This window comes from Balaenoptera physalus, assembly GCF_965194825.1.
Source record: "Balaenoptera physalus genome assembly, chromosome: 12".
In the NCBI taxonomy this organism is placed as follows: Eukaryota; Metazoa; Chordata; class Mammalia; order Artiodactyla; family Balaenopteridae; genus Balaenoptera; species Balaenoptera physalus.
Window position 1 is genome coordinate 60,658,498 of NC_138897.1, and position 24,923 is coordinate 60,683,420.

Sequence of the window (24,923 nt, forward strand, 5' to 3'; positions counted from 1 at the left end):
AAGAAGAACAATTCCTTATGAAAAAGGCTGCATATTAAATAAAGGTGGTAAATACAAGTTGCAGCTACTCTGGCATAGCATTTTCATGTGCCAAAGAAAACTAAGAAATGTGGATTTGCCCTCCAAACCTTTCAATTCTTTCAGTTTACATAAATTTGAAACACTAAGCACACCAAACCATCTGACAGGCACCATGATGGATGAACCCCTCCAAGAGCAGGATGATATTCCATGAGCACACTCAAGGGATGAAGTAAGCTATCATCCTACTCTCAGAAGTCAGCCTGGCTTGGAATTCAAAGGCTGTGGTATTAGCATCCTCCTAGGTAGTAGGCTTATCAATGCAGCATTGGCAGTAAACAGCCAGCCATCTGGACCCAGGGCTTGTGACCACTGTTGACTGTCAAAACATTGGAATTTTCTAACCTATCATAAAAATATAAAAACTGAGCCTAAATTGGAAGGCTAGAAATTGCTTCCTATTTTCAACCTTTTTTTTAGAATTGCATCTGACTTTCCTGGAAGTACAAGGTAAGGGTATAAGAAATCTCAGGGACTGTGAGGCTGAGATAAATGAAGAATGAAAGCATGAAGTCCACCTACACTTAAAATAAAGGTGCCTTGAGATTCTCTCACCAGGCAGCACAATGTTCAGTCGATGGGCAGAGCTCCAAGCGAACAAATTCAAAGTCCCCAAATACAGACGCAGGGAACAAGAAGTCAACCAATTTTATCTACCATCCAGCTTCATATGCTGACATATTATCTCACCTTTGACAGTTTGCACTGATAATATCAAAACAGCTGTAATTCTCCAAGCACATCAAGCCTCAGAACCTGTATATGTGCTAATCTTCTGCTGGAATGTGCTTGCACTGCCCCCAGTGCTGTTTCCCTGGCAACCTCCTACTCCTTCCTTAAGAGTCAGCTAGTGTAACCTCCTTTGGGAATCTACCTCTGACACAAGCTACAACACTCGGACCTGCATTATAAACCTAACCTCCCTAAAATGCAAGCTAGTACATATGAAAAACAGCATGGAGGTTCCTCAAGAAGTTACAAATTGAACTACCCCCATGATCCAGCAATCCTACCTCTGGGTATACACCCAAAGGAAACAAAATCGTTACCTTGAAAAGATATCTGCACTCCCATATTCATTGCAGCATCACTCACAATTGCCAAGATATGGAAACAACCCAAGTGTTCATCAACAGATGAATGGATAAAGAAGATGTGGTATGCATACACAATGGAATATTACTTAGACTTTAAAAAGAAGGAAATCCTGTCATTTTTGACAACATGAATGAACCCGAAGGGCATTATGCTAAGTCGAAATAAGCCAGATAGAGAACGACAAATGCCACATGGTAACATGGTATCACTTACATGTGGAATCGGAAAAAAAAAAAAAGAACTCACAGAAACAGAGAGTAGAAAAGTGGTTGCTAAGGGATTGGGCAGGGGTGAGAAGTTAGTAAAAGGGTACAAACTTTCAGCTATAAGATGAATAAGCGCTAAGGATCTAATGTATAACATGGTGACTATAGTTGATAACACTGTACTGTATAGTTGAAATTTGCTGAAAGTAGAACCTAAAGGTTCTTACTAAATAAATAAATAAATAAGCTGAGGCACATGTTAACTTGATGGGGGAAATCCTTTCATAATGTATATGAATATAAAATCATCACATTGTACATTTTAAATATCTTACAATTTTGTCAATTATACCTCAATAAAACTGGGGGAAAAACCTATCCTCCCTATGTTTCTGTATGCAGCTTTCTATTTTACTGAGATCTTTTAACCACATCTTGTAATCTAGTCTAATGCATTGCCAAGAACCTTTGTTCCTTGCTCCTTATGTGTCCGTGCAGGGGGACATCCATGAGAGTGACAACTCTTGGCCCCCCTCCACCACTCCTCACCCCTCTGCTCTTGACTGGCAGGTGAGTTAGAATAAACCAGCCATGCTCAGCCCTAGTTTCCTGGGGATGCCTGTTGCACTGGTGTCTTAGCAAACTCCTTTGACTGACCTTGGCCACAGTCTCCATATAACTTTACAGTTGTTATAAAACATTATTTTATCTCCCACTATCAGACCCAGACCCCCATGTCCATATCAGTTGGTTCCAAACACAGGCGGGGAAAAGGAGTATTATTTATTAGTCTCCTAAAACTCCTAATAGTCCTTGTACATTTAATAAATAAATGAATCTTGATGCTATACTACAGCCATAGGTGAAAAATAAGTCAAGCTAGGAAAGCACAAGCAGCTTAACACAGAACACCTGGAAAATACAGGAAGCCTGATGTCATGCCAACAAAGTCCTCCTTGAAGACAAGAGGTTAAACAGTGACAATAACTTTTGTTATTGATTATAGGCCTGTCCCCTCACCTCCCTCTCTTTATGGCAAGGGCTGGGTGTTACCCATTTTTTGTGTCCCCAAAATTAGTACCTAAATAGCAGACATGCAAATAGTTGTTTAATTAATAGTTAAACTAAAGCAAATCATTATGTTGTACACCTGAAACTGATATAATGTTACAAGTCAATTACATTTCAAAGTTAAAAAGTATAATAATAAGTGCTAGCCTACACACATTTATGGGTTCATCCTGGGAGGAGGAGAGCATAGATAAAGTTAGAGTCTGCTCATGATAGCCAGGCTCCGAGCTCAGGTATAGGATCATGTATGGAACAAGCCAGGCAAAATGACATCCTATGAAAGAAGGTCCTGACTAAGCCTTGACAACGGTGGTGAGAAAGGGGCTTCTAAACTTTTAAAACCCTCAAGGCAAATGGGTCATTAATATTTGAGATATTATAGAACAGTAATTAAGATGTGGGTTGAGCAGTTGAACTGACTGCCTCAAATCCTTCTAAGCCTTGGTTTCCTCATTTATGAAAGGAGAATAATGAAACTACTGACTTCACAGGATTTTTGCGAGAATCAAAGAACTTAATTCATGTCAAGGCATTCATTAGTTCCCACTTGTGACACAGGAAGTGCTGAACTCCTTGTAGGAGCTAGAGCAGCAACAGCAGTGGTGACAACAGAAGTAGCTTAATTTGGACATTCACACTTAGGAGAACACAGATGTAGCATGAAAAAAGATTGCAAGGGAAAGAGAAGGAAGAGATAATTTAATGTGATAGAGGTAGATCTCTCAATTAGCTAGATGGAAAAGTTGTCATTTTTACCATACCACAGAGTAAGTTGATACGTTTCACAATTTACGTAGCTTAGTTTGTATATTTCTGATATATCTATCACAATTCTGACAATTTCAGTTCTCCCCCATCAGGAACACTTGACATTAAATTAGGAGCATCCTAGAGCCACCATCTTCCATAATGTACCCTTTCCTCCTGATTCTAACCTCAGGTCAGAAATGTGCAGGTCTGCTAAGTTGGGTTGTCTTGCTCTGACTGTAACTAAATATTAAATTTTAATTCTCACTCATCCCCATTATCTATTTACAAAAAATGAGACTCACAAACTAAGATTTTCCTAACTTTCTCCTCTCTTTCACATTCCACACATAATTATCAAATTGTCTTAGGGTTCCCACAAAAAGAATTCCACATGCAGGGTTCTGTTATTCTTAAACTCAAAATGAAGAATGCTCAGTTTTTAAATCTATCCCGGACTAAATGTATCTAAACATTTTTAGATTGCTGGAAGGAAAATCACAATTCCCTTTCCCGAAGCCAATATTTGAGTTGGTAGCCTGTAGCTTGCAAAGCAGTCACCCACACTTAAAAGTTCTGCAAGCTGCTATCTTTAAGCTGTTTCCTTAAATTGTAAACACCTGTTTTCTTAATCCCCCCCTCCTCATATCCCCTAGGCAACTTGTAGAGAAAAAATTTAAGGGATTTAGTAAAATAAACACTTGCTTCCAAATTTACATTCTATCTTCCCACACATCTAAGATAAAAGTAATAAAGGTTTCGTGTTTGATGAGCTAAAGCTGGCATCTTAACCAAATACTTTCCCATCTACACTCTAAAAGAGAGAAGATGCCAAAATTTCAAGTTCTTAAACATTTCAAACTATTCTGAAAGATCAACCAATGTATGAAATATCTCTACACTAACACAAGCTTAGTAAAATTACTGAAAAAGAAGTAGTGTAATAGAAACTAGTTCACATAGGATTGCTCTCCTCTGACCATTTTCAAAGTTTGGGATGACTTCCTCTATCCTGATCAGTTTCCTACTGCTATTTGCCAATGTTCACACATAACTAAAACTTTTAAGGACACCTCATAAATGGGCCAAAACATCTGTGCTTAGTGTAGCAAACTATTGTTGCAATTCAGTATAGTTTCTACTACATTTCTCTAATTTGCCATTAAGAATCCATTAGAGTAAACTGCACTGTCACTGATTGAAATCTCTTATCACACACTGAAAATCTAAAGGCATAACCAACTTTACTAATAATTCCTCTACAAACCCAAAAACTTAAAGGTCAGGTGTATTTTATTTTCTCCAACCTGGTCTCCTAAAAATAAATCACAGATATATTCCTTTTCTGCAATTTAATTACCCTCTGGAGATGGCGGGTTAGAGTTGGAGGGTGTCATTTAGCAGCCTCTGGGGAATTGGAACCTCTTTCATTTGCATTGCTTCTTTGTAACAAGAATTCAGACAGACTGCCTTTTTTTCTCAGAAAAAGGTCACAGTCTATCATTAGGAGCTTGACTGAGAAATGGTAACATGGATATTTTTAATGATAAAAGTTAGAGGCATTGAAAACCAATAACTATTGACATTTAAAGTATTCATTTTTAAAACAGAGGGCACTATGGTGTGTCATTAGCACGTTCCTCATTATTGGGTTTTCATCCATTTACAGCATCTCTGGGTCAGAAGGGGCAATAAAGGTCATTGTGTCCAACTACCACCTGATGCCTCGAAAATTTTCCTTCCTCTGTGGTACAGTCTGATCTGTATTCTAATAAATTACTTTTATAATCAGTGAAGAGCCAAGTCTTTACAATTTATATCAAATCTTCAACTTTATGCATTGGCTTTATCACCTTTGTTTTATTTAAACCCTAGAAAATAGTATTTTTAAAACTTCATAATTTTCACTTTGAATTCCTTCAACTCCTTTCTCCACTGGGCATTAATTTCTGGTTATTTTTAAAATGTCTTTAATATCTTGAAATGCAATTAAGTCAAATAAGCATGTGTTTTATTTCCTTGTTTATTAGAGAACTGATTAAAATATGCACCATTCAGATCTTTCATTAACACGTTTTCAAGAATAAATGTTTTCTTTGTGTCCACAAAAAAGAATATCTCAATAACGTGTATATAAAATGTAACACTCTGATGACAATAATTACTGTGAAATTCACTGCAGTGATGATTACAGATTCAGTTCATATAAAGTCTTACCCTGAGTTCACCTGCCTTTCTTCTTCTGTTATCTTTAATCATGTTTCTCTTCTCTTTATGGTTCTCCATTTACCTCCAGATGTAAACAGTTGATTAGTGTGGTGAGTGATTTTAAACAGAAACCATTTTTGCCAGGGGATGAAATGGCAATAATTCTAGGATTAGAGAGGTTTTCCTACACTTAAAATGCACCTAAATAATCCAGAGCCTCCCAGACACTGACCACTTATGCCTTAGTGTGAGCTCATCATCACCAGTATCCTCAGAAGCCGAGAGCATCTTAGGTTTTTCATTGATTTGACAAATATTTGCTTTGATTCCACTCAGTTCCAGATGCTGTGCTAGGTATTTGGTTTACCAAGATAAATTAAACATAGAATCCAACATCAAAGAGCTCTTTCAAATGGAGGAAGACAGACATGCTTACTAAAGAAAATAATAGTGGTGTGCACAGGTGACTACAGGGGCAGCGAGCAGCTGTACCCACCCCCAACAGGGAGTAATTAGAGGAGCCAACCCCACTGAGTTTGAAAGGACAAACTTGAGTCAGTAAAGATAAGTGAGGGAGAAGAGTGGGTCTCATCTTATCTGGTAACTGTGGGTCCCTTTTAGAGCTGGCAATAACATTTGATATCATCTAGTTCAACCAACCTCTTCATTTTGCAGATGAGAAATTCAGTATTTTGGGGAGCCATTAATCTTTACAATGTTTTTTAGAGACTGTTAGAAGGCAAACATTATGTCAATTTTTACAGAAAAGAATATTAAGGTAAGTGTATAGGAAGTGTCACCTACAAACTGCCACTTGCCATCTACCTCTACAAGGATCAAATTATGAGCCACTGTGGCTGCTGACCTTCAAACTCCCTGAAAGGAGTTCAGGGTGGAGATCAGGAGTGAGGCACTCTGTGCTCTGGGAAAAACTGGCAGAACAGGCCACCAGATAGTTAGATATTTTCAGGAGCTGATTTTATGAGCCCAAATCTTGCATCTTCTCATATCTAGAAAAGCATTAAAATCCTTCATGGTGACATCTGCTCCTCGTGACTAGCAGTAACCTTCACAAGACAAGCAGAAACTTTCTGCAAAAAAATATGTGCTTGATTGCATGTACTCCCCCTTCACCAAAATCACATATATACTGACCTTCCCCCCTACCTCTTTAGAGCAGTTTCTCAGAGCTATCTGAAATGCTGTCCCCCAGGCTATAGTGCTCATTTTGCCCCAAAGAAAATTTAACTTATGACTCTCACATTATGCTTTTTTTTCAGTAGACAGAAATAACTTACCAAAAGGCCCCACAAAAATATCTGATGAATGTGAACAGATATCTCAAGTCAGATATCTCTCACTCAACTAGTCATGCTAGGAGAAAGGACATTATTTCTATACCAAAAAAAAACAGAGCACTGGGCTGAGAATTGAGAGCCCTGACACTAATAGTTCTGTGACTTTGAACAGGCTCTTTACATTTCCTCACTTATGAAATGAGTTGGTGGCATGAAACATCCTAAAATTCTAGGGCCATGTTGTCAGATTGCCCCAGTTCACAACACTGTGCACCAAAATATCTGTTGCTTGAAAATATAAAGGTTCTAGAGTCTCCCCCAAATCATCTGAGATTAAATGTCTCCTTTCATTAAGTTTTTGGTCCCTAAAATTTTTAATCCCATGCTTCCTCTTTATCCAGACTTCTATGTATTTCCTTCTTCTTGTTTTTTTTTCAAAATCTCCTAAATTGCCTGAGCTATGATTAAGCATTTAGAAGATTCTCAACAAACTTATCCCATAGTGAAAAAGCACTCTGAACAAACTTGTAGCTGTGGAACTTAAAAGCACTAAAACTGCAATATTTACAATGTTTCAAACTCGAAGCCATAACAATCCACCGTCAGAGGGAAGTAAAAGCAGCCCAAATGTGAAGGAAAATGGTTAAATAGTAATATGATGAGGTTTAAATTACAGGTCTGAAAATTCACCTGAGAAATTTTTCTTCTCGGTTCATAGGAAAGTCAAAGCCATGTTAAGACAGATTATCTCTATCAAACCCTAATTTCACACATTATTTCCTGTTTTTTAACTACCTCTTCCTTTTCCTATTTATTTACTAATATCCTTTAAGTTTCCATGTTCAAAACTCAATGGCAAAATAAAACAGAAAAAGTCAACAAAGTTACTTGTTTGTTTTGTTGTTTATTTATTTGATTGGTTGGGTGGGTAGGTAGGAGGTTTTGGGTTGTTTGTTCATATATAGAAATCTTTTTCTCTAATATTATAATAGAGGGCTCAAGATACAAGAAAAGGCTATCATTTGATGAGATCTTTAATTCCTCCTGGTATGCCAGCATTAAATTAATGCCCAGTTCTTTAATATGTTTAATGTGTTCTCAGTCAATTCAGTTTTCAATATAGTGATTGATATTGACTTAAAGTACTAAACTTTTCTGTATTTGTTTCACCTACTTTATAAGACCTTATTTTCCTTGGAGTATCTTTGAGATTGTGTCCCACAAAAATCAATACTGTAATGAAATTATTCTATAAATTTATTTATTTTACGTTCATGTTATCCCTGAAAACAATTACATTCAAGTCTATGGAAGGTTTAATATGGGTATAAAACCAATCCCTGAAAACCTTAATAGTAAAGAGATTTCCATATAGTGAATCACTGCTATAAGAAGCTTATTCATTAGAACTAGTATTACAATATTATGTATCGATTGCATTTGTGTTATTTAGTTCCATTCATATAATCTTCACCATCCATCAAGATAAAAATGTCTGTTTCAACTTCCCTTTTAATTCCTTCTGCTTTAGAAATCTCTGCTCATCCCACTATTCCACATTTTACCAAATAGAACCTATACATTTTTCACCCATTTCACTATTTACATTCACTTACATTTATTTCCAAAATATTTCAATACCACTTCACTATGTATTATGTTTAAAAAAAATAGTAAAAGCAATGCACCACAAGCTCACTGTCCTTCAAGAATATACAAAGTACCTGAAGAGGTAGGGCATAAATTAATGAGATAGTTACTGAATTAAAAAGTAGCAAATGAAAACCTTTAAAAGGAATGTGACAGGAGTTCTGGTTCCAGATAGTGACATAGGAGACTTGTGAACTTACCTCCTCCCATGGACCCACCGAATCTTCAGCTGCATATGGAACAATTCCCTCTGAAAGAAATCGAAAAACCCATTAAGTGTCATCTACACATGGGGCAAATGAGAAAACAACGCACAGTGAAACACGTAGGAGGGGCTGAAACACAATCTTGCCACAAACCTCACCCCAGCACAGCGACACACAACAGGGAGGGAACTCCCCACTACCAGCTGCCCCCTGAGGAGCGGAGGGTTTGGACCCCACACCTGGTACCCCAACTTTTACGTCCTGTTCTCCCTGCTTCTACGATCACCAATTTAGATTCAGGACACTGTAGCCTCCTTGTTCACTGTCACTACTTCTAGTCTCTGCTCCTCTGCTATCACTGTTATTTTTCTTGTTTTGAAGCCTATATTGTCATCTTGAGTCCTTCTGTACCCTGGCTTAATCAGTGGACCCTAGAAATCTTTCCTCACATCCTGAATTAGATACCTTTATTGGATTCTTGAAGGACTTTATGTTTACCATTATTTTGCACTTAAAAGACCTCTTAATCATTGTCTATTCACCTGTATGACTCCTCCTTCAGTCTCTCAATGACCTGAAGGTAAGGACTGTGTCTTCTTCTCCTCTGTATTCTTGACACATAATATATTTCCTGACTTAGGACATTGAAGACACTCATAAATATTTGCTAAATCAATGAGTCACTGAATCCTGTACCACTGTCTTCCCATTCTCATCACAGGTGATAGGGTTCAGGACAAACTGCCCCAAAATATGGCACCTTGGCATATTGAACATTTCAAGCTGAAAGAATTTGAGAAACAACCAGTGCAGGAAGGATTCTCTGACCTTCTCCTGAGGCAGGTCATAAGACCCTCAAGTGAGAAGTGCCCTCCCTACACCCAGAGGAAAGGAATGTCCTTATCTCTGGAGACAGAGGGACACCAAGAGCAATCGGAACAAACAGGCCTTGCTGTTCCCCCTGTTCACTGCCTTTAGCTCATACCCTTTTTCAGCCCGTCACATTCTCCCACAGCTCTTCATCAAACCTCACACAAAAACACTCAGATTTAGCGACTTATTTGGTTCCTCATTTTCTTATGAAGGCTCCCAGGTCACATAAAACTTATACTAAATAAATGTGTATGCTTTCCTCTTGTTAATCAGGGGCCTCAGCCGAGAATTCAGAAGGGTAAAGGAAAGATATTTCCACACATACACACAGGCATTCTCCAACTTCCCTCCTTCCTCAGGAACTTGAGCACCTGAATATCAATGCTCTTTACTCCACCCATTCCCTCATCACTTTGCCTTTACAAAACACCACCTTTTCTTACCTGGATTTATTCAAACCTCTCTTAATTTTCTCCACTACGTCCCTTCTTCTCCAAAGCACCTGGCCCAGTGTCATGAACTTAAGAGGCGCTTGAGAAGTACATATGTTAATGAGCAGAATAGCATCAGGCTGACAGACAGTCTCCAGAGGTCTGGGGCTGACCTGGTTGTGCATCACACCTCAGTAAGTCATCTCTGCTGCCATGAATGCAAGTCTCTTCACCAGTTAGAACTCTCTCATTGAACATCCATTCTTTCTTCTCACTTCTTATACCCGTTTTCCTTGGGATTTCCAGGGAACTAAGCAAACAACAGCCAAATCCCAGTATCACTAGAAACAGCACTGATGCACAGTTATAAACTTTGTGGCTTCACTTTCTTTGTGTTTTCAGAAAGCTTAACACTCAGTCACTACATGTGCTGGATTGCATTATTTGCTCAAGTTTTCATCCCTCCATATCCTTATCATGGTTCACTGTTGGGTAAACCATAGCAAATGCTACAATGCCCCAGTGCAGTTGGGCTTGGCCATGTGACTTGCTTTCACTGAGAGAATGTGAGTGGAAGTAAAACTATGTCAATTCTCAGCTACAAGCATCACGTGTTTCTGTTTTTCCCTGTGAATTTATGGCATCCTCCACAAGAAGAACAAGCTTCAGATAGCCACTGACCTCAAAACAAAAGACCTTTGCAGCCTACCTGAGCTCAACACGCAGCCTGAGACAGAACCACATTAGCTGACCAGCAGAGCAATGACCCAGAAATAAATCACTGCTATTTTAAACCAATGAGATTTTGGGTTTGGTTGTTAGGTTGCATTACTGCTAAACCAGACTGATACACCTTGCTTGAGGTATGTTCTGATTTATAAACCATTGGGCTTTAGCCAGTGAACTACAGTATAAGAGCAGAATCCTGTTTTTAAAACACATGTTCAGTCTGATAAATATATTAGAAATATCTCAAAAAAGGAGAGGTCCATATTTTACAATTCACTGGAGTTTTATGATGCTTTGGATTGGTTATTGTTCCTGCTACTTACCCGGGTTGGTACTGATCATTCTCTTCTATTAATTGATATGGCTAAGGTCCTATCTGTCATCTTTCTCTTCCTGAATGCATTTAGGCATAGTCATGATTAGAGCCTTTTTTATTTGGATGCTCAGCTCAAATGGTACCCATAAACTTCAGCTGCATTATATCTTCACTGTTGAAGTAAAGCTTTTTAAGATTTGTGAAGAGCCATAAAGAATACGATTGGCATTAAAAATACATGATGTATAGTGATGAATTGAATATGGAAAAATACCCACATTTTTAGGCAAAGAAGGTATAAAATTGACTAAAAGCATTTTGAGGTTAAAGAAAAAGCTTAAGGTCCTAATCCCTGACATCATTAAAGCTGTTTTTTTCTTTCTTATTTTTATTCCAAATATAGGTTCACATTCCACATAAAATTAGGACTCAGGTAGCCTGGGAATTAAGAAACAGATGGGAAACTCAGAGTCCAAAATTGGAATCCTTATTCAGCCTCTGCTACTGTATCATACTTAAAATTTTGCTCTTTCATCTCTACAATGAGTTGATTTGGCAAAACATTCCAGTCAGCAATGTTTAAGCTATTTTAGAGCCAGCTTTTAGATGTCTCAGAGGTAGTTGAAAAACTCTCAAAATATTGAAAAAAAAGCTATCTTTAGTTCAATTTAATTTATGATTTAAGCATTAAAACATATAAAAATTTTAGGGACTTCCCTGGTGGCACAATAGATAAGACTCCACACTCCCAATGCAGGGGGCCCAGTTTCAATCCCCCATCAGGGAACTAGATCCCACATGCATGCCGCAACTAAGAGTTTGCATGCCACAGCTAAAAGTTCGCATGCCACAACTAAGGAGCCTGCCTGCCATAACTAACACCCAGTGCAACCAAATAAATAAATAAATATTTTTTAAAAAACATATAAAAATTTTTGAAAGGTTGAGTCTATGTGATACAGTAAATCTTAGTAGGAACAACCCAAATTTTAGAAACAGTCATGAATTTCCTCCTACTTTGAAGCTGAATAACATTTGGAAAGGTACTCAACATTTTCAAGCCTTGGTTTCTTCATCTGGGAAACATAATAACAAAAGTACCTGAGGACTTTGTGAAGATGGAAGCAGAAGACACACATGTACATTGTTTAAAAGCACCAGTTTCTGGCACAGCTACAGCTCAACAAATGAAAACTAGTATTTATTAATAGTGGAGCAAAATCACAAAACAACAATAAGGTATCCAAAATTTGAAGCTTAGGTGTTGTGAGAAATGGAGCTACTCAAAGAGGTAAATAAATAAGATTTATGTGGCTTCTGGGATTGATTGCTCTCACACAATTATTGAGTTTATCTTTGTGACAGCTGGGGAACAGGAGAGCAGATAGACAGAAGGGCCCTGTTTGAAACACCTTCTTAAGGAATCAAGAAGAACAAAATAAAACACACAGGGTCTCCAATTCCAAATGCATTACAAGCACTGGTGTCATCACAAACCAAAGTTATCAGGATCATCTGACCTGTTCAACAATCACCTCCTTATTCAACCACATGCTCCAAGCCCAGCTCCACCTAATTCTCATCGCCAAACTGAAAGAACAGTCATCTTTCTCGTAACATTAATAATCGCAACCTTCAACACTGAACACCTACTCTGTGCCAGGTACCATGCTACCTACCTGACATATTTTTAGATCTCTCAACCAATCTGAAGCTAGAATTCCAATTTTAAAGGGGAAGAAATAGGCCATCAGAAAGGTAAAGGTTCCTCAGTGTTACACAGAAAATAAGGAACAGAGCAGGGATTAAAACCCAAGTTAATCTGACTCCCCAATTCATGTTTGTTCTAAAGTCTGTGACATTAATGGTACAGTCACAGTATGCTAAAGTCTGGGGTTGGAAGGAAGCTGAGACCTCATCTGATCCAAGCTGCTTTTTATAGATGAGGAAACTAAATTCCAGATCAGAACACCCAAGTGACTTATCCAAGTTCACAAAATAGGAAGGGACAAAACCAAGGTTAGAATTCTTTCCACATTATCCTTCTGCCTCCTTCAGTAAAATTCTACTATAAAGGCATACATTCGCAAGCCAAGCTATGCTATGTTTCCATGACTCCCAGGCTTCAGGTCTGCCTCTGTCTCTCCCTCTCTTTCTTTCTCTCTGTCGTGTGCGTGTGCGCGCGCGCGCGCGCGCGCACGCGCACACACACACACACACACACACACACAATGTGGGGAGAACTGAACTCTGCTACTGCCAGGTTACGCCACTGAAACCTTGTGAATAAAGTCAAAAATTGGCTATAAAATTTCTCATATGGTACTGCGATGACTATTTTTTAAAAACCTGCATTTACTTATTCAGTGGACTGTGATGAAATTTCAGGCAGTTAGCATAGTTTTTATAAACTCCTGCTTGGAAGACAGGAGGACAAGCTTAATGAGGTGCAAAGAGCCAGGGTATAGTCTCATCTTGAACACGTGCTATTGTGAGGGAGCAGCGCTCTGAGAGGGTGGCAGGCACATTGTTGAAGGGAAAAGAACCAGCCTCCACCAGCTTTCCTTTATCACGCAGGAAGTCAGCTAGAAGGGGCTTCACCGAGTGTCACGATCCTGGTGACTGTTCCCACAGTCACCTCTTGCAGACAAGCTTTCTGACGTCATGCTGATAGCTTCAATTTGCCAACGTGACTCTCAGGTTGAGCTCTCGGGCTAGGGGCCAGTACGGAAGCTTTTTTTTTTTTTTTGGTTGTTGTACTGCTCTGGATACATTGTTCTGCAAATAATAGCTGAGGTAGAAAGCCTTGTCTCCAGGGTGGGCCATAACAAAACATATTTTGAAGGTTGTTTGAGTTTGACTCCTTAACATTTCAATGCCTACATCCACAAAGCCTATACTCCATCCTTTTACTATGTCCAATTCAACTTTTTCAGGAACTTTGCACGTGCTCACTCCACCTCATTTTGTTTCGTTTCATTTTAGTTTCTAGTTGCTATGGATTGAATGTTAGTGTCTCAACTTCCAAATTCATATCTTAAAGCCCTAATCCCCAGTGCACGGTATTTGGAGGTGGGGGCTTTTAAAGGTGATTAGGGTTAAATTCGATCATGAAGTTGGGACCCTCATCATGGATTAATGACCTTATATAAAGAGGATGAGACACGACAGTGCCTCTCTCTCTCTCTCTCTCTCTCTCCCCCTGCCCCAAGCACACACTGAGGAAAGGCCATGTGAGGACACAGCAAGAAGGCAGCCATTTGCAACAGGAAGCGGGTTCTCACCAGACAGAATCTGCAGGCATCTTGATCTTGGACTTCCAGCCTCCAGAACAGTGAGAAATAAATGTCTGCTGTTTAAGCCGCCCAGCCTGTGGTATTTTGTGACAGCAGCCTGGACAAAGATACTAGTCAAATCTGCAAAAGAGAGAATTGAAGAAGATTCCAAATTCCAGATCGTTACTGAGTATAATTTTTACAGATTAGGAAATAATTTCCAGGAATAAGAGTCCCATGAACTATTTTAACCCTTTGGGGATATGGGTGCCACTATTCCATTAATACGTTCAGGTACCACTTTGCCCTGGCTCGTGGCGATGGTCAAATGATGCAGAGTGTATGGGGATTTGTGAACAGGTTCAGACAGTTTTCAGGTCACGTGACAGTTACAAGCTGGCTCAATTAGCTAGGTTCTTTATACGAAGTCTACCAAAAAGGGAGAGCAAGCTTTCAGCTTTTTTGCATGATGTTTCAAAAGACATTTTTCCCCAACAGGATGAGCACATACAATGAATTCTAGACTAAAACCCAGATATTGAGTGAACTGAAACAAAGTCAACATGAAAAAGTGGTTCTAATGGTAAAGGCTTGATGTACCTTCAAACAAAGTTGTTCTGAATAATATATCAAGTATCTAAGAACTCATATCTTAAGCTATTTTTTAAAATACATTGTAAAGTGCAAAGCATCAAGAAAAGCAGTGATGGTCCCTGACATTTGAAGAGGCTAACTATCAAAAAAAAAAAGTTTCAAAATTTTTGGACAAATACAGAAGAGAATCCCTGAGCCATTGGTTGACCATCACAAGAACTTTCTTGCTGTCAGATGTCTGAAGTTCAAAGACATAAGCCTGTGCCAGTAGTACCATGGCTGAGATGGCCGCCACAAAAGTACCTCTGAGAGAACTGTACCCAGAAGTAAGTATGTAAAAGAAAAATGAAAGCACAGTCAACTGACAGACTATAGGCCCTGACATATACATCAATAACTCCAACCATCCCTCTGAGCAATGGTAGAGACATATCAATATTGTAACTGTGGAGTTTTAGAAAGAGCTGCCTGTTGCTTGAAGGAAGTTATTCACTGGTCTTAAAACAGCTCGGAAAAAGAATCAAAAGAATTTACAGCTTCTAAAGCAGAAATTGGTAGCTCAGAATACAAAGAGCTGAAGGGACTTTAGCCCATGATTTGACAGAGATTTATAAAGTTCCATAAAATGGTCTGGGTATACAGGAATATATACTCTTAAGGAAATATGCAATATCAAATGAAATCATTTTTAACATTATAAGAAGACAGCATCCATTAAAGATTCAGTCGTGAGCAAGAGACCCTTTCTAGGGTCCCTTCAAATGATGCACACCTTACCAAAGTTTTTCTTAATATACCTTTGCCTGCCAGTATACTCCCATGTCACAAAGTGCTCCTTGTGTGCTTTTGGTCTCCTGTCTCTTATTATAGTTGTCTAAGGGTAAAACTACACTATGAACTTCTTGAGTGAAGAGAATGTGTCTTAGACATCTCTCTCTCCCCAAGGCTAAATAATGCTCCTGGCACATAATATATGGTAATTAACATTTGCTAAAATTTAAAAATGGCTCTCACATAGCAAAGTCTGTTGAAAACATCAATAGATCTTTGATTTTCTTCTCACACTATCAAATGAAATCACAAGTTGAGTCTACAGAGCTCATGGAATGGGTAGCACCATGAAAGGGGCCAAGATTCCTTTTCAGACACCTATAATTTATTCCCAAGAATGGTTGAGTGTTACAAAATGTCTCTGTGTTATTGGCTTCAAGTGACTAATCAGAGGCAATTGCTTATGAGGTCATCTGTATAGAGTAATTCCCATAAATTCAATTCTATCACTCTCTATCCATGTGGCACTAAGTGCCTGGATAGAGCTAGCACAGACAATGATAATTCAGAGGCACCATCAAAATAAATCCCTGCAAGAAAGGTAATTTCCCAGGGCCGCTATCAAACCAAACGCCAAAAAAATCACTAAACATTAAAGGGGAAAACTGACAAATTGGGCTACATCAAAAGCGCCACTAAGAGAGTAAAAGGGCAAGCCACAGGGTGGGGGAAAATATTTGCAACATATATAATATAAAAATAATTCTATAAATAGTTTCCATAAGTCAATAAAAAAAACAAGCAGCCAAGTAGAAAAATGAAAAATGAGCAAAAGACTTGAATGGGAGATTAACGATAGATAGATAGATAGATAGATAGATAGATAGATAGATCCAAATGACCAATAAGCATATAAACAGGTACATTAGTCATCAACCAAATTGAAATTAAAACCACAAAGAGATACTACCACAACCCGAAAGAATGGCTAAAATGAAAAGGATAGGCAATTCCAAAGACTGGGGGGATGTGGAGCAGATGAATTTCACATATACTTCTGGTAAACCATGACGGAAAACAACTTGACGATATCTACTAAGATGGAAGGTACATATAACCCAGATGCAGCAATTTCTCTCCTAGGTATATACATCTTCTGCATTCCAGTTTAAACTACATCAATATTCCTGGTTGTTTGCAAAGATATAAAAGTGAGTTCTTCTAACATAAAAATTTCCAGGGTAGGGGCACTGAGGTTGAGACCTTCTAAAGCAACAACTTGGTTCGCCAATATTCAACATCACTCTTAAAGAGACAAGCAGCCTCTACGGTTTCAGATGTGGTGAGAGTGACTTAGGTACAGGCTTGACCTGAGATGAGAACAAACTAAATCCGTGGTCAAGAAGCAGGTGTGGAATTCTTTGATTCTGATAAGTGCAAAGATTTGTTGGTTAGGGCATTTTTCATTCTTCAGATGGCTTTGTTGTTAACTAAGAGGAGTCTTGCAGCTAAACACAGTTCTGTTCCTAAAAAATGAGGGTCAACGATCAGAAACAGTGGAGGACATAAGCCACTGACTAGCCTGCACTAACACATATCAATGACTGCTACTAGCAAGTCTAACTGCAAAGAACACCACGGTCGGAAATTCTGCTAAACCTGTTCAAAGAAAGACGTAGGTGAGTGATACAACCTGGTGTGTGCTCACCCCTGGTTAAAGGCTACAAAGTAAATAAGTTCTATTAATGAAATTTTAGGCATCAGTAACCTAAGCAGCTGCAACCCTCAAATACTTTGGACGGGGGCTAGAATATATCTAGGTACCACTGAAATCACCACTACACCCGTACTTCGCTGAATCTCAGCAACCATTGTCTGTAAACCACACCATTATTTTATGTCCTGCTAGAAAAGAGGGGAAAATATTGCCAGTTAGACAATAACAGACCATCTGTTTTCAGACCTATTCCAATTTAGAGATGATAAAATGTAGAGGGGAAATGTGTTTTAGAATCATGAAACATGGTAAGTTTCCCAGTTTACCAGGTTCCAGCATGTCCCCTACCTCACCTCCTAAGAGCTGGGAATGCTGTTTGCCTTTCCAGTGTCTGCATAAAACAAGGATTTAGCTACATCTGTTTCTTTGAAACCACTATTGTTAATTTTCTGTATTGCTTTTCCCTGAAGAAACTTATTCTCTCCTTTTTTGTTGTTGTTCCCCATGTTCCCAATTATTCTAAACTCCCTTACAGATATCATATTGTGTTCTTTGAACAAAGAGATTATTATGTAAAAACAACAAGGTAAATAACATGTGTGTCATTTTAAGTTAAATATTTTAACTTATTTAAATACTTTTGAGAAAAGTTTTTTAAATGGCTGCCAAATAGTAAGAGTACAGAGATAATATTAATCTTGAGCGTGATAAACCAGCTACAATTCAGAAATGTGGGTTGCTCCTTAGAGCCTTCTCTTAATCCTCAGAAATATCATACACAGAACTTAAAAATGCAAAACACAAAATTCATTCTTTGGGAATGTCCTCAGGATTGATTTCACCCAATTCAGATTTTATGTATGCTGAACGATAAAAGTATCATTATTAGTCACCTAAAAACCAAAATGAAGTATTCATTAGTTGCTTTATGTTGTACCTATGCTATGCTTTCTGCAGCTTTTACTTAGAAAGGAAAAACTGATCATGATAAAAATGAAAAACAAAGAAGGAAAGAGAGGCAGAGAGAGAAAGGAAGTGGAAAGGAGAAAATGGAAAAGGAAAGGAAAGAAAGAAAAAGAGAGAAGAGGAAAGGAGAGGAAATAAAACCAAAAACAAAAAAGAGAGAAGAGAAGAGACTGTTTTGGTGAAATAGCTTGATAGATTTTCCTGGAACTATAATTTTTCAGGGTTTGCATTTCTACTTGTATATAATAAAAGAATTTTACAGTTTATACATCTGAAATCCCCACTGGATTGCCGGCAGAGGCTGTCTTCTTATCTGTGTTTGCCCAGCCTTGGCACTGTGCACAAGGGGACATTTGGGCTCATTAGTGATGATTCATTGGTAAGTGCATACAATTTCTGTTAGGCTTCTTCTTATGTCTTATTTATGAAAAAGAAACTTGTTAAATGTTTGTTTAGTCATTATCGGGGTTTATTTGTTTAGTGTTTTTCAAATATTCATGAACATTTTTGTTTTTGAAAACAGAAATAAAATCGTAAAATAGACAGAGAACATTTGAAGAAAGAATATTTGAAAAGAAAAGGAGAAATGAGCTCTGAACTGCAAGAGGGATGGCGTTAATATGAAGGAATTAGTCCTCACAGTGTGCAAAGAAAGGTATCAAATCAGCAATTCAGGCTTTATTCTGAAAAGAAGGTAGGTATAAGCTGAAGGAGACTAGAGCAATGAAAAGTGCTTGGGAAAATAAGTAAGTTGAAGAAAGATAAAGGAACCAATATTAGGTGAAATTGATATTAGAACAACTTTTAAAATCTAAGAATTCCAGAGCTGGAAGGGCTCGGATCATTGATCAAACCTTTCATTTCTAGGAAAGGAAATGAACTGCCTGCTCTCCCTGCACAGGTGCCATCAGACGCTCTGCAGCTGGGGGGTTGTAGCCCCTATGTCAGCAGAATGTCCCTGAGGAGTGGAGAAGTATCTGGAGCAGAGCTTCCCAACCTTTACTGTGTGTACAAACCACTGGAGATATTTTTAAAATGCAGGTTCTGGCTCAGTAGGTCTGAGATGGAGCCTGAGATTCTGCATTTCTAACAAGCTGCCATGGGAGGCTGAGGCTGCTGGTCCACGGACCACAGTTTAAGTAGCAAAGTCTAGGACAGTGTTTCTCAGAGTGTGGTCCAAGGACATATGAGTTACAATTATTGCAGCGCTTGTAAAATTCCATATTCCTGAGCTCCACCACAAGCCTGTAGAAATGATGAAGCAATTAACGGCTATATTCCAAATGCTCTTAAAATATCATGTATTACATTAAAAGCACCTCCAACACATAACCTATTTATTTTTTATAAATAAATAAAATCTATTCTTATTCCTTTTTTTAGCCTGAAACTTATTTCCATTTTTATCAATTTTTCTTTGAATAATCACTCTGAGAAGTTTAAAGCTAAAAAACAAATGATAATAACAAAAATAAAAATACACTCTCCCCTTGTCAGTTAACGACTTAAGTCCTTGTAATTCTTCCACATGTCCCATCCTTGCCACTTTCACCATTTGTCAGAAGCAAGCCACCTTGTTTTCTGTCTCAAAATGCACTATCCCCAGGATGGTGATGAAGGGTGAAATTCCAGCTTCTAAGATACCCAGTCTCAAATTCTCCACCAGATTTCATTTCCCTGAATCACTAATAGCCATCTTACCTTGGTATCTTGATACTCCTATAAATCTTGCTGCACCGTGAAACAAAGTACTTCTCCCATCCTTTTATGTTCCTTATGATTACTAGTGTTTTTATTACTGTTGTTCATATCATTTTAGCTAATATTGAATTCTTGCTGTGTGCCAAGCACAGTGCTAAAAAGTTTATGTGCATTGTCTTAGTTCTTGACCCACGATGGAAGAAAAAAAAAACTTAATCTATTTTTATTTTATAGATGAAGAAAGAAAGTTAAGTAGCTTACTCAAGGATCACACAGCTAGTAGTCAGATAAGCCTAGCTTTGAACTCAGATTTGTTTGACCCAAAAGTATCAACTAGTCACTTCTGTTATAATTGCCATCATTACCCCAACACTGAATTAAATTTCTTAAAGCATTTATTTTTTTAATTTATATTTAAAAGGATTGCTTGTTTTCAGAAGCTTATCACTCTAGTCTCAGCAGCCCTCTAAATGTTATCTACTATTTATATTCTTCTTTGTTACTATGTTATATTTAAATGAACATGTAGATTAAAAACAAAAGTCCTCATGTCTCTGCACACTGATGCAGAGCTCAGAGGGCATGCTCATACTGATTTGTTCAGATTGGGAGGTCAGTAAGCCACTCCAATGTGTTTCAGTTTTCAAATATTTCCAAAAATAATGTAAAAGAGTGATACAATATTGTCACTGTTTCAAGGAGAAAAAATACAGATGCTTAGTGTACAGGTGTGGGTGTGTAATAATGTTCACTATTAACCTACCACCTGATAAGTTGGTCTTGAATAGTTCTCCAGATGGGCCCGTGCATTAAATGGATGTTTGAACTCTGTTGGTGGTTTTTATTAGAACCCATCCAGCAAACACGAGATCTTTATGTTTCTTAGATTGTCAGCTCTGATTACAGGATGAAAGCTGAACAGCCCCTTTGACCAAATTGCATCTTAGCAGTTACAGCTGTGATCCACTTTCCACTGATTATTTCAAAATCCATTAAAATGAAGAAAATCAAGAGGGTGATGTTCATCTGAGACTGTGGACACAAAATCATTTCTTGCTCTTAGATATACTGACACTTATGTTTACAAAGACAAATGTACGGTAATAAGTTTCATGCTCTGAACAAGACAGTATGTTTCCCAAATAAATGGTAACTTTGTTCATGACTTGCATGAAATCGAAGTTCTTTCATCTGTATTTTCTTATTTTCGGTTGAAAATGTAACTAGCTAACAAAGGATTTGTCAAGCTTTAATTTCCCTTGGTTAGGGAACTAGATTGATCAATTCTTGCATTATATTTGCCTTTGAAATATTTTTTCCATCTTTAAAAGTAAATCCTGCACAGATACCTCAAAAGATGTAAAGTCTATTTGCCACCCTTTCAAGAATGATAAAGGCCTCTGGTTAACTGAGTAATGAAACACATTCTTTTAAAAACTACTTGCACCCTATGTAAAGAAACACTTTTAAAAATTTGAAGAAGCAAATTCAGAAATTAAATATTTCTGCAATTGGGTACCTGCTGTCCATAATTTCAATAGAAAAAAAAGACAAAAAATATCCACTTACATTTGGTCACTAGATTTTACTTAAATTTATTTTTCATTATTTTCGCCTGGATCAAATAAATTCATGAGTTTTTATTTATTAATACAAGACTATTCCTACACTTTCATTTAAAGGCAATAAATTATAAATTAGGGGTCATGAAAACAGGCAATTATAAAATATATTGAAATGTGATAACTAAAAAATATGCTCGAGGGAAGATACAATCTTAGACTGCAGTATCCCCCAAAGAGTAGTGAATGAGAGAGAATTAGAAGTGCCTTTTAGCAACTTTTTAAATTCTCTTGAACATGAAAATCTAATGGTGTGATCTTTCTTCAATATGAAAAAAAATGACCTGCTTTCTTGTTTCCTTGTTGAAAGGAAACAAGAAGCTACAAAAGAGCATTAAGAACTATAGTCATATATATTTTATGTGGAGTTTCTTATGTATAAAGTTTGGATGCAGACATCCTTTAAAGTAAGAAAAGTTGATCAAAAACAAACTAAAAAGCAGTAACCTCAGCATGTGGGCAGATTCCTAGGATGGGTTTAGATTAGAGATACAAGAATTTACAACCACATGGTTGCTAAAATTAAATCCAATGTTCCTTTACTCCATCTATATGACACAAAACTTTTGGATAAAAAGTGAAACAAACAGGTAAATGTTTTATCTACACAATGGCTAATACCTGAGTGATTGTAAATCCATCTTATCAAAATTTGTTTCATCCATTTACATGAGCCAAATACGTTGTTCCACCTTACTGTTAATATTTCCTAAGTAATTTTTGCTAAATTGTGTTTCAGATAAAAAGAGTACAGCCATGTCTACATTATTGATACTAGGATGGTTATAAGGACAATTGGCAGATGATATACTGTAGAAAAAAATTATCAAGTTGCAGGCAGTAGATCAAGTTAGGAAATCAAGCTAGAAGACCAGGGCTCAGTAAAGTCAAGGTTTAAAGTTGGCATCTCAATGTGTCCAATATATAACACCTCTCTCTTTCTTGCACAAGTTCTAAACCCATTAAGAGGTAAACAAATGCAAATCAAAATATCACTTTTATCACAGACACAAATATTTGGAGAATGTGGTTTAGGGCTGAGAACAAAAATGCCTCGCCAACACTCTCTGCAAATCTAAAACTTGAGAAAGCCACTAGAGTGGAAAGTTTGGGTGCACAGACCACAAAGGCCTGGACTGGGGAAGAAACAGAAGAGAAAACAGGATCCACAGTAACAGATCAGCTATGTCCAATCAAGAATGTTACACCCATGATTGTTAGTCACTTATCAGGAACCTCCCTCCTGTTCCATGGGGCAAAATGTCAGGAGAGTTACCCTAGAGAAGTCCCTCCACATGAGACCTATGAAGTTGAGCAGTTTTTCCCCTTAATGATCCACAGCTGTTTATTCTATTAACCCATTTGGTTTAACTATCAAGCTTATGGTCAACCAGGAGAGTATTATTCCTTTCTGACAGGGGAGCAGAAATCTGTCTTGGCAGTTCTGGTCCACCTTCATGAGCCCTCTCCCCTAATATGAGCTATGGTTGTTTTGTGGATTCTCCAGATAATGCTGGCAAATAGCATTGAATTTGTCCCTGAAAGGTTCTGAAAATAGTCACCAAATAAATTAACGCTAAGGCCATGTCTAAATTTCTTATTCTGAGTTATGTCTGGCCACATCCAACATAGGTCATTAAACGTTTTGCAAAGAAATTGAATAACAACATCAAGATATGCCATTTTAAAAAATGCCAACACATATAGGAGCCATAAATTTGAATACAAATTACCTTCCATTGTAATTTCCTAAAGAGACATTAATGTCCCCAAATTAAATTCCCTTACGAGTCCACAGGATTTAAAGTCTAAAGTAATTCAATCCAAAATCAAATTGCCTTGCGACTATGAGTTTAATGTCCAAAGTCATTATATTACAAAATAAAATTTTCTTGTCCTTGCTAGTAAAAGTTCAAAGAAACTAAAATCCAAAATTCTAAAGTTAAAGCCCTGTAATCATTATTATCATTATTTCAAAAGCTTTTCTCCTTCTCAGTCGCAGATAGAGATGTCTTATTCTGAGCCTGAGTATATTTGGGTTTCTTCAGCAGCTACTGCCTGGGTTATTATCTTCCTTGAGAATGTGTGTAGTTTCTTAGGACCTCAGAATTAAAATCAGTTTCTTGTGTGTCCCACTTTTTAAAAAATCCAAAAAGTTGACAGACATAGAAGATTATATGCCCCACACAGAATATCCACTAAATTTAGAAAATACAGCAATCTCTACCCTCTGAGAGTAGTTAACCCAGGCAGAATTATGTTCCCAGAACCCGACCTTTGATGTTGCAAAACCCACTGCTGACACTCATTGGACCTGAGGGCAGGAAGGTAAATGGAGAACATTTCTCCTTTCAGTCTCACCAGGATGCCAGACTTTTCTAGAATCCATGAGCTGAGGGCAAACTCACTTAGAAGAAAGTGCCAGCAGGAGGTTATGATGATGCCATGATTTCTTTATTTGGGAGGAACATGCACCTATGCCTGCAATCTCCTCTGTCAGATCACTTCATTAAGACATCTCTGCTTTTTTTTGCAAACTACACAAATTTACAATATTAGCAGCACCACTCTCCCAGGCATATTTGTGATCATCTTTCCATCTGCCATTTTTAAAACCTCTTAAAACACAGTTCCCCTTTGAGTCTGGTGTTCCTGGCACCTGAGTACTGTATTTACGATGGACTTCACCATGTCTTTTGAAAAGGTATTTTCAGTTTTGCACCACTCAGGCTGCTTCCATGGCTTCTTATGATGGAGACGCTCAGGCCTACAAAACACACCTCCTAGGGGAGGTTTCACTTTCATTCCCACATTTACTTCAAATGGAAAATCACCCTTAGAAGACTCCTGAACCAAAACCTCTATTGATGTTTCTGAATCTAGTGCTTCTAGGGGCCTTGTGAGGACCCACAATTCTGCAAAGTGATCAAGACAACACCCTCCCTCAGGATTGAATGTTCTGGGTTGTGCATAGCATTTCTTTTTTACTATATATTTTCCACAGCAGTGGGATATATCTCCAGTGTTTTGTCTTCTTCATTCAGCAACTTCTTTTACGTAGATTTGGTTTCACCTCCTGCTCAGATAATCCCTTTCTGTCTCTACTACATGTGGGGCTAGTACTGTTCTCTGGATCCAAGAGCCTCCTTTCTCTTACCTTCCCTTTTCTTTCATGTTCAGGCATTTGGTCTTTTGTGTATGTGTATTTGTCCTCGTTTTTTTTAAAATATTGTCTTAGGTTAGGTTATCCCAGAAAAATCCTGAGTCAAGTGTTTGAACACAAGTGATTTATGAATCAAGTGCTCCCAGGACAGAGAGGATAAGGAAAGTAGGATAGAGAAGGGGGAAAAGGCCAAGAAAAGA

At 37.8% G+C, this 24,923-nt stretch overlaps 1 protein-coding gene and 1 long non-coding RNA gene across 3 annotated transcripts in view; both read right to left on the reverse strand.

Annotated features, from left to right (window-relative positions):
* Positions 1-7,132: 7,132 nt before the first annotated feature.
* Positions 7,133-13,082, reverse strand: LOC309640270. The gene is made up of 2 exons (XR_014252148.1): positions 8,409-13,082; positions 7,133-8,213 (listed from the first exon to the last, which is right to left on the reverse strand). It is a non-coding gene; the product is annotated as an uncharacterized lncRNA (long non-coding RNA).
* Positions 13,083-13,687: 605 nt separating this feature from the next.
* METTL4 (methyltransferase 4, N6-adenosine) overlaps positions 13,688-24,923 on the reverse strand; it is a 393,372-nt gene continuing 382,136 nt past the window's right edge. For both annotated transcript variants that reach the window (XR_014252087.1, XR_014252088.1), the window contains exon 11: positions 13,688-14,330. The gene's annotated coding sequence lies outside the window, so the exon portion shown is untranslated. The remainder of the gene's footprint in view (positions 14,331-24,923) is intronic.